The sequence below is a fragment of the Oncorhynchus tshawytscha genome, linkage group LG20 (genome assembly GCF_018296145.1).
Source record: "Oncorhynchus tshawytscha isolate Ot180627B linkage group LG20, Otsh_v2.0, whole genome shotgun sequence".
Lineage (NCBI taxonomy): Eukaryota > Metazoa > Chordata > Actinopteri > Salmoniformes > Salmonidae > Oncorhynchus > Oncorhynchus tshawytscha.
Window position 1 is genome coordinate 7,848,101 of NC_056448.1, and position 8,532 is coordinate 7,856,632.

At 43.0% G+C, this 8,532-nt stretch overlaps 1 long non-coding RNA gene across 1 annotated transcript; it reads left to right on the forward strand.

Annotated features, from left to right (window-relative positions):
- The first annotated feature begins 811 nt into the window (after nucleotides 1-811).
- Nucleotides 812-2,753, forward strand: LOC112214942. Its single transcript, XR_002948172.2, has 3 exons — nucleotides 812-946; nucleotides 1,074-1,161; nucleotides 2,652-2,753. It is a non-coding gene; the product is annotated as an uncharacterized LOC112214942 (long non-coding RNA).
- Nucleotides 2,754-8,532: the final 5,779 nt, after the last annotated feature.

The following is an 8,532-nucleotide window of genomic DNA, read 5'->3' on the forward strand; positions in this document are numbered from 1 at the left end:
TGTTTTGTCACCAAAGCCCCATATACTACCCACCATTGCAACCTGTACGCTCTCGTTGGCTGGCCCTCGCTTCATACTCGTCGCCAAACCCACTGGCTCCATGTCATCTACAAGACCCTGCTAGGTAAAGTCCCCCCTTATCTCAGCTCGCTGGTCACCATAGCATCTCCCACCTGTAGCACACACTCCAGCAGGTATATCTCTCTAGTCACCCCCAAAACCAATTCTTTCTTTGGCCGCCAGTTCTCTGCTGCCAGTGACTGGAACGAACTACAAAAATCTCTGAAACTGGAAACACTTATCTCCCTCACTAGCTTTAAGCACCAACTGTCAGAGCAGCTCACAGATTACTGCACCTGTACATAGCCCACCTATAATTTAGCCCAAACAACTACCTCTTTCCCTACTGTATTTAATTTATTTATTTATTTTGCTCCTTTGCACCCCATTATTTTTATTTCTACTTTGCACATTCTTCCATTGCAAAATCTACCATTCCAGTGTTTTATTTGCTATATTGTATTTACTTTGCTACCATGGCCTTTTTTTGCCTTTACCTCCCTTATCTCATCTCATTTGCTCACATCGTATATAGACTTGTTTAAACTGTATTATTGACAGTATGTTTGTTTTTTCTCCATGTTGTATGTGTCGAACCGCTTTGCTTTATCTTGGCCAGGTCGCAATTGTAAATGAGAACTTGTTCTCAACTTGCCTACCTGGTTAAATAAAGGTTAAATAATTTTTTTAATAAAAAAATATTTGTATAGGTAAGTACACACAGCGAGCGTGAGGTGTGTGTGTGTGTAAGGGTTGTGGCAGTTGACTGCGGGAGGATGAAACCCCACTATATAAAGTAGAAGACATCCAACTTGGTCTCCGGAAAGGTTCAGAAACGCCATCCTAGTCAGCTATCAACCGAAACCTCCATCCTCAAACTCTTGAGGTAAGTTTGTCTTTTAATTGAACCATAGTCTACTCCACCTGATATGTGGCAGTTGCCTGAATCTGAAATCTGAATATTCACTGTCTTATTGATAATGAATGAAAATTGTGTTTTCTATGTGCTGTAGTAAAGAATGACGACCTTGAGTGTGATACTGCTGTTCACCCTGCTGGGTGTCCTGTTAGCAAGTCCGTTCATTGACCGCCTGCAGCAAAGTACGTCTAGTGTGTGTGTTTCTGCTACTTCTATCTATCTACAGTGCTTTCGGAAAGTATTCAGACCCTTTGTCATTTTCCACATTTTGGTACATGACAGCCTTATTCTAAAATGAATTAAATAGTAGTTTTCCTTCAAATCTCCTCATAAATCTTTCAGCCTCAAGTCTTCTTGGGTTTTAAGCTACAAGTTTGGCACACCTGTATTTGGGGAGTTTCTCCAGTTCTGCAGATCCTCTCAAGCTCTGTCAGGTTGGATGGGGAGTGTCGCTGCGTAGCTATTTTCAGGTCTCTCCTGAGATGTTCGATCGGTTTCAAGTCTGGGCTCTGGCTTGGCCACTTGAGGACAATCAGAGATTTGTCCCGAAGCCATTCCTGCGTTGTCTTGGCTGTGCGCTTAGGGTTGTTGTCCTGTTAGGTGAACTTTCACCCCAGTCTGACGTCCTAAACCTGTTCCAGAGCGCTTTCATCAAAGATCCTCTGTACTTTGCTCCGTTCGTCTTTCCCTCGATCCTCACTAGTCTCCCAGTTCCTGCCGCTGAAAAACATCCACACAGCATGATACTGCCATCATCATACTTCACCGTTGGGATGATGCCAGGTTTGATCCAGACGTGACACTTGGCATTCAGGCCAAAGAGTCTGGAAGGTTCTCCCATTTTATTTTTAAATGTTTTTTTTAAACCTTTGTTTTACTAGGCAAGTCAGGAACAAATTCTTATTTACCATGACAGCCTACCCTGGCCAAACCCTAAACCATACGACCTTCCCAATCATAGCCGGTTGTGATACAGCCTGGAATTGAACAAGGGTCTGTAGTGACGCCTCTAGCACTGAGATGCAGTTCCTTAGACCGCTGCGCCACCTGGGAACACTGGAGCTCTGTCAGAGTGACCAACAGGTTCTTGGTCACCTCCCTCACCAAAGCCCTTCTCCCCTGATTGCTCAGTTTGGTCTGACGTCCAGCTCTAGGAAGAGTCTTGGTGGTTCCAAACTTTTGGTTCCAAACTGTGTTCTTGGGGACCTTCAATGCTGCACACATTTTTTTGGTACCCTTACTCCCAGATTTGTTCCTTGACACAATCCTGTCTTGGAGCTCTATGGACAATTCTGACCTCATGGCTTGGTTTTTGCTCTGACATGCACTGTCAACTGTGGGACCATATATAGACAGGTGTGAGCCTTTCCAAATCATGTCCAATCAATTGAATTTACCACCGGTGGACTTGTAGAAACATTATAAGGATGATCAATGGAAAGAAGATGCACTTGAGCTCAATTTCGAGTCTCAAAGCAAAGGGTCTGAATACTTATGTAAATAAGGTATTACTCTTTTATTATTTGTCATTTGTATTGTGTGTAGATTGATGAGGGAAAAAACTAGGCTTGTAACGTAACAAAATGTGGAAAAAGTCAAGGGGTCTGAATAATTTCCAAATGCACTGCATCTTATCTGTCTGTTAAATATATATCTTTATATGTGTTGCCAGATGCTAAACAACAGGAGGCTGAAGAGAAGACCAAGGACCAGCCTCTTCAAATGATGTATAGAATGTTTTGTGGCTTGAGTTGTTTGCCTCATTATCAAAAAGTAAGAAGAAACGGCCATTGCTATTGTGAAAAGAAAACGCATCATGTAAAGGAAGGTGTCTTCTCATAAGGGAGGAGCTATTGCAAGTCCTATTTTACTTCTGGTTTGAGCTGTGCATGAGTGCTTGCGTGGTGTGTACAAAACAATCATGGACTAATACATTTACAAGGCTAACAATGTAAAAACATAATAAATATACAAGGCCAACAATAAACCCAGATAATGAGAAAACAATTGGGGAAAAGGAAAAACAAGAATCAGTCTTACAACTCACAAAACAAGCAACAATCTAAACATGGGCTGAAATATGTCCTTAATTTATACACCGGGTGGGTCTAATGCTGATTGGTGTGTCTTCCACAAGTTGCCACCGGCTAAATCTATGACGTTAAAATGCCTATTTACTCTGTTCCATCTGACTGCGCAATCCAGTCTCATCAGCCCAGCCAGGTAGTTTATAAACGTGATCTCCACTATAAAAAGCATCTCGACGTTATCTCACATTTCTTTTTAGACTAACATTTAGTTTTCAACTGCGGAGATTTGTATAAACCTTAGTCTGTCTCGCAGACTTTTGCAACATTGTTTCAATATTCAATTTCGTCTCCAGCTGTCCCATAGTAGTGAACGTATCGGGGGAGGAGACAGACAGCATTTCTCAGCCAATCGAAATCATGAATCAGCTAGCATTTTTATGGAGATATATATATATATATACACGCCAATTGAAAAAAAACATACCACGAAACAAAGTGCAGCTAGTTTGCAGCCTTTCCAGCTTCAGTTTGAAGTAATTGTGTTAGCTGTGTTGTTGGCTAGCTCCTCTGAACTACAGTGTCCTGACGAATGAGCACATGTTCTATGCCAGGCGGAATCTCGCCTCATTATCCCATTGTTATGGATGTATCCAAATTAATGTCACTAGAAAACCGCTTAAAGGCAAATGCAGCTACTTTGCTGTTAATCTTGCTGCACTTTTTGACGTGGCTGTAAGGTAGCCATAGTTGGGTAGCTTGCAAGCAAGGGATAAGAACGTTGCCAGCCAGTATGGCAATGGAACATTTAATTAAAATATGTCAATCATTATTTGAATATGTTGGTAACCCGTTGTATAAAAGTGATAATACCCTTGAAGCCAGTGTTTGGAGGATATATTGGCACGGTTTGCCGCCCCACGACTTCATCTCAGGCCTAACGACACCCGTGCCAATATATCCGCCAAGCACCGGCTTCGAGGGTATTATCACTTAAGTATATCCTTCATATTATTATTATATCCTCACTGTGTGTGTGTGGGTAGACTTTGAAGATGCAGACATTGAGGATCCTCTCCCATCACCTGATGGAATGGAGCACACTTCACCTTTCATCACCAACACATACGTGACCATAACGCTATCCACATGTATTTAGACCTATAAAGTAGATAATAGTAGTAGTAGTGGTGGTGGTGGTAGTAGTAGTAGGTGTGGTGGTGTGTATTTATCTGGTTTTTTAAAATCAGATTTTACTGCTTGCATCAGGTACTTCATGTGGAAAAGTGTTCCATGTTGTCGTGGCTCTTTGTAGTACTGTATGTAGTAGTGATGGTGGTGGTAGTAGTAGTAGCAGCATCATTTCTTTGTCCTGCTGTATGAGTGATCATTTTTCTTTGTGTAATTTACTTTTTGAACTTGCTGTAGTGATGTCATGTTTATAATTGTTATTTTCTTATATTTTGGGTGTCCTTGGGTATCTTGAAAGCGAATTCTAACTTTGGAACAATGGTGATTACGACAATGATGATTATTACGATGATGTAATGCTGCATGGCTTTATCTGTTGTATTGTGATCCTACAGTAAACCAGCAGAATACATTAAAAGGCCTGATTCTTGACTAGTACAGGCTTCAGCTCTGTTTCCTTATCTGATTTCACCACATATCTATGTTCTGTCTTCTCGTTTTGTCTCTCTGCCTTAAACTTTACTCTACATCCATGCCCCTCTTTCTCTCTCCATCGCTCCTCTCTCACCCCTTTTTTTTACTCCCTCCTACCCCACACCTTCCCCCTCTTTGCCTCTGTCTTTCACCCCTGCTCTCTTCCCTCCCCCTCACTTTCTCTCCCCTTTCTGTCCCACTCGCGTTCTCTTTCTCTGGCTCTCTCTTGCCCTCCCTCCCTCTCCCTCTCTTTTCCCGCGGTAGTCTGGTGATTGACACTTACAGATTGCCCTGCGGTGGAAGCTGTGTGTGTGTGTGTGTCTGTGTGTGTATGACCCCCTCTCTCTCATCTCCAGCCGACACCGTTTTGTCATCTAATTACTGTGAATCCCTGGCCTGCTCCCCAGCGCTGCATTTATAATGGGTCTGCCAGCCTGCCTGGCTCCCCCAGCACGCACCACGCGCACACACACAGACTCACACACGGTCCATGCCTATGTGCTGCCCTTGTGAACCCCATGCTGTACTGTGTGTCCAGAGCTCCCAGTGGAGGGAGGATGGACGACTAGGATGGGACAGGCTGCACACGTACTGTAGGAACTGAACATGATCAGAGGGAAACGGTAACACCACAAACCCCTCAAATGTTTACTCTCTCTCTCCCCTTACTCTTAATCTGTCTGTCTGTGTGCAGACTCCACAGCTCAGCTGCCCTCAGTCAGACTGAGCTCCCCTGCAGCTCAACATCTCACAGCTAGAACTCAGCAGAGCATAGCAGACCATGACGGGGGGGAGGGAGAAATAAAGAAATAAATAAAAATAGGAGGGTGGAAGGGAGAGGGAGGGAGAAATAAACTAAAAAATACATAGGTGGGAGAGAGGGGTTGGGAACTGGGAAGGAGGGAACAGAGCATGACAGACTAGAGCTTTGGCCCAAGGTACGATTGTGAACATATTGCCTGTTAAAGCAGGCTTTTCAGTGATCAATGACAGCACACCATGATTACGGTTAGTTGAGAGTGGGTGACATATGTCACAGCAGCACCTTTATTTATATATATATATATATATATATATATATACACACACAGAAGAAAGGAGTGCCCTGCCCCTCAGCCCTTTGCTAGCCCCAGATCATGGCTGGACTTACTATGGGCTCATTATCATGTCAGCAGTTAGGATAAATATTAGTCCCCAGGGAAAGGGTGAGATAGAGAGTGGGAGAGTAAAGAGGGAGAGAGGCTCAGGTACAGGGAGACTGAGGGAGAGGTACAGGGAGACAGGGAAAAACAGAGCATGAGGAGAGGTAACAAAATAATGGATGGAGAGAGAAAAAGAGGGGAGGGGACTGCAGAGGGATGGAGAGAGAAAAGAGGGGAGGGAGGGGGAGTGGCGAAACTAATGGTTCTGGTCAGGAGAGATAGCAGTCAATCAATCATGCTTAAACAAAAGCATTGGGCCCAGGAGGACTCTTAAGAAGTGCTTATTTAATTAAATGTCCCTTTGCTCATATTTATGGGCTATCCCTCCTTCAAATATTCACCTTCCAGCCAGTCCACCGGGGGTTGGGGTGGGGGAGAGGGGAGGTTCAGGGCTGGGCTTTTCGGGCCCTTGAAAAGCGCTACAAAATTACCACATTATTATTATTAATAATATTAGTGTTATATGAAGGAGGGTTGGCTTTAGATAGCCCCAACTTGTGAATCCGAATTCATTGAGTTTGCTTTTAAAATGCGGACGTTGCATTCCGCCACTGAAGGCATACATACAATCTGGAACGCCTAGACGTTCTAGCCGGGTTGTAACATTTGTGAACGTCTCTAAAATATATGTTGAAATCAGATTTTTTTCCTACTTAGTCACTACCCTTATTTGCTCATTTCAGTGTCTGCGGCACATAATAACGAAATTAACAAAATATGCTAAACATGTCTGAGATATGGAAAGCAACAACACGGCTTCATAGGTGGTAAATCTAACACATTCCCACAGGCTGGGCTGCAGTCACATCTGGTGTTCCATCACAGCAACCAGCTCCAGCACGCCACTGTTCTGTGGTTAATTGGCAAACATCTATGGTGTGTTCTCACCTCACACACACTCAAAAGTATGGCCAGCACATACTCTACTGCAGGGCGTATTCAACTCGTACCTTAAGAGTGCGCGGAATGTTTCCAAGAGACCATTACCCTTCATGTCAATTAGAATTGACCCAGAATGTAGTTGCCATGTTCTCACAATATAAGACATTCATGTGAACGCCAATTCATTGTGTTTGCTTTTAAAATGCGGACGTTGCATTCCGTCACACATACAATCTGGAACGCCTAGACGTTCTAGCCGGGTTGTAACATTTGTGAACGTCTCTAAAATATATGTTGAAATCGTTTTTTTTTTACCCTTCTACTTAGTCACTCACTTATTTGCAAAGGGGTACTCACACACAAGGCTTTAAACTTACATATTTGATATAGGCGATTACTTTGTGCATGTTAATTTGTGCAGACATTATTATTCAAACATGTCTTTACTTGGGATTTGAACTCACAGTACTCTGCTCTTCCTGCTACACCACCATGTCAGGTACCAGTGACTTGGTTTACTTATTTCAGCAATTTAAGATATTTCTGTACCATTGTCTAATGTTGGTGGATCACGTTAATGTGTTTAAATGATACTCCTTAATTTTCATGAGTGTACTTTTAACAGAGCTGGGATTTACTTCAAAGTGCATTCGCCCTATTTCTTACAGCCTTACACCTACCAAGTTGTTTCGCATCTACACTCATGCCAAGGGAGGAAGGGTTAGGGTTTATTCTGGACAAGGCCTAACTATGCTGACCCAATAAGCACATGCCACAGAGGTATCCATTATTGGGACAGTGGTTAGGGCGTTTGTGATTCCCTCTAGCGGGTCTTGAACCCAGGCCACTAGCACCAATGACAAACCCCCTAGCCACTGTCCCAATAAGGGCCATCATTTAGACATGCTTATTGGGTCAGTATAGTAAAGGCCCTGTCCTGTCCAGAGGAAACCCTCCTCCCTAGGCACTAGTGTAAATCTGACACAATTGGATAGGTGGAAGGCTGTAAGCAATAAGTTGAATGCACTTTGAAGTAAATCTCAGCTCTAAAAGTACATTCAAGAAAGAAAATGGATTAGTGATTCAGGAGTATCATTAAAACAGGTTTAACATGCCTCAACAACAGACACCTATACCGAAAGCCCTTAAATTGCTGAAATAAGTCGATCAAATCAACGATGACAATAATCAGATGAACCAGTACATGGCGTCGACTGGTGGTGTAGCAGGAAGATGAATGTACAGTGAACCAAGAGGTTGTGAGTTCAAATCTCAGGTGAGGACTGTTGAATAATAATTACTGTGTAAGTGAACATGCACAATGTAATCATGTGTGTCAGGCATGTAAGTAGAAAATGCTGTGTGTTAAAGTATCTCCAACCTTGTCGACAGGCAAAGAGCTAGGGCTTTCATTGGCTGGGCGACAGTAACAAGGCGTGATGTGCAATGGAATTGTTTTTTGGAAGGGCAAACGTTCAATTGGTTCCGACTGATACACATAAGTGTTCGTGCGTAAGTTCTCGTGAAACGTGTCTAGAACATTCATGTCTTATATTCTGAGAACATGGCAACCATGTTCTGTGTGTGGTCGGTGGGACGTTGATGGAATATTTTCCTAACGCTACAGAGAAGTGGACATATGAACATTCTTGCCACGTCCCATGAAATGTTCTTCGACCTTCAATGCCAAAATAGCATGTTTTCAAAAGGTTCTCTGAAGGTTTTTGCTGACATAGATAGAATGTTTCTCTAACTAACGGACAACTGGACACGCAAA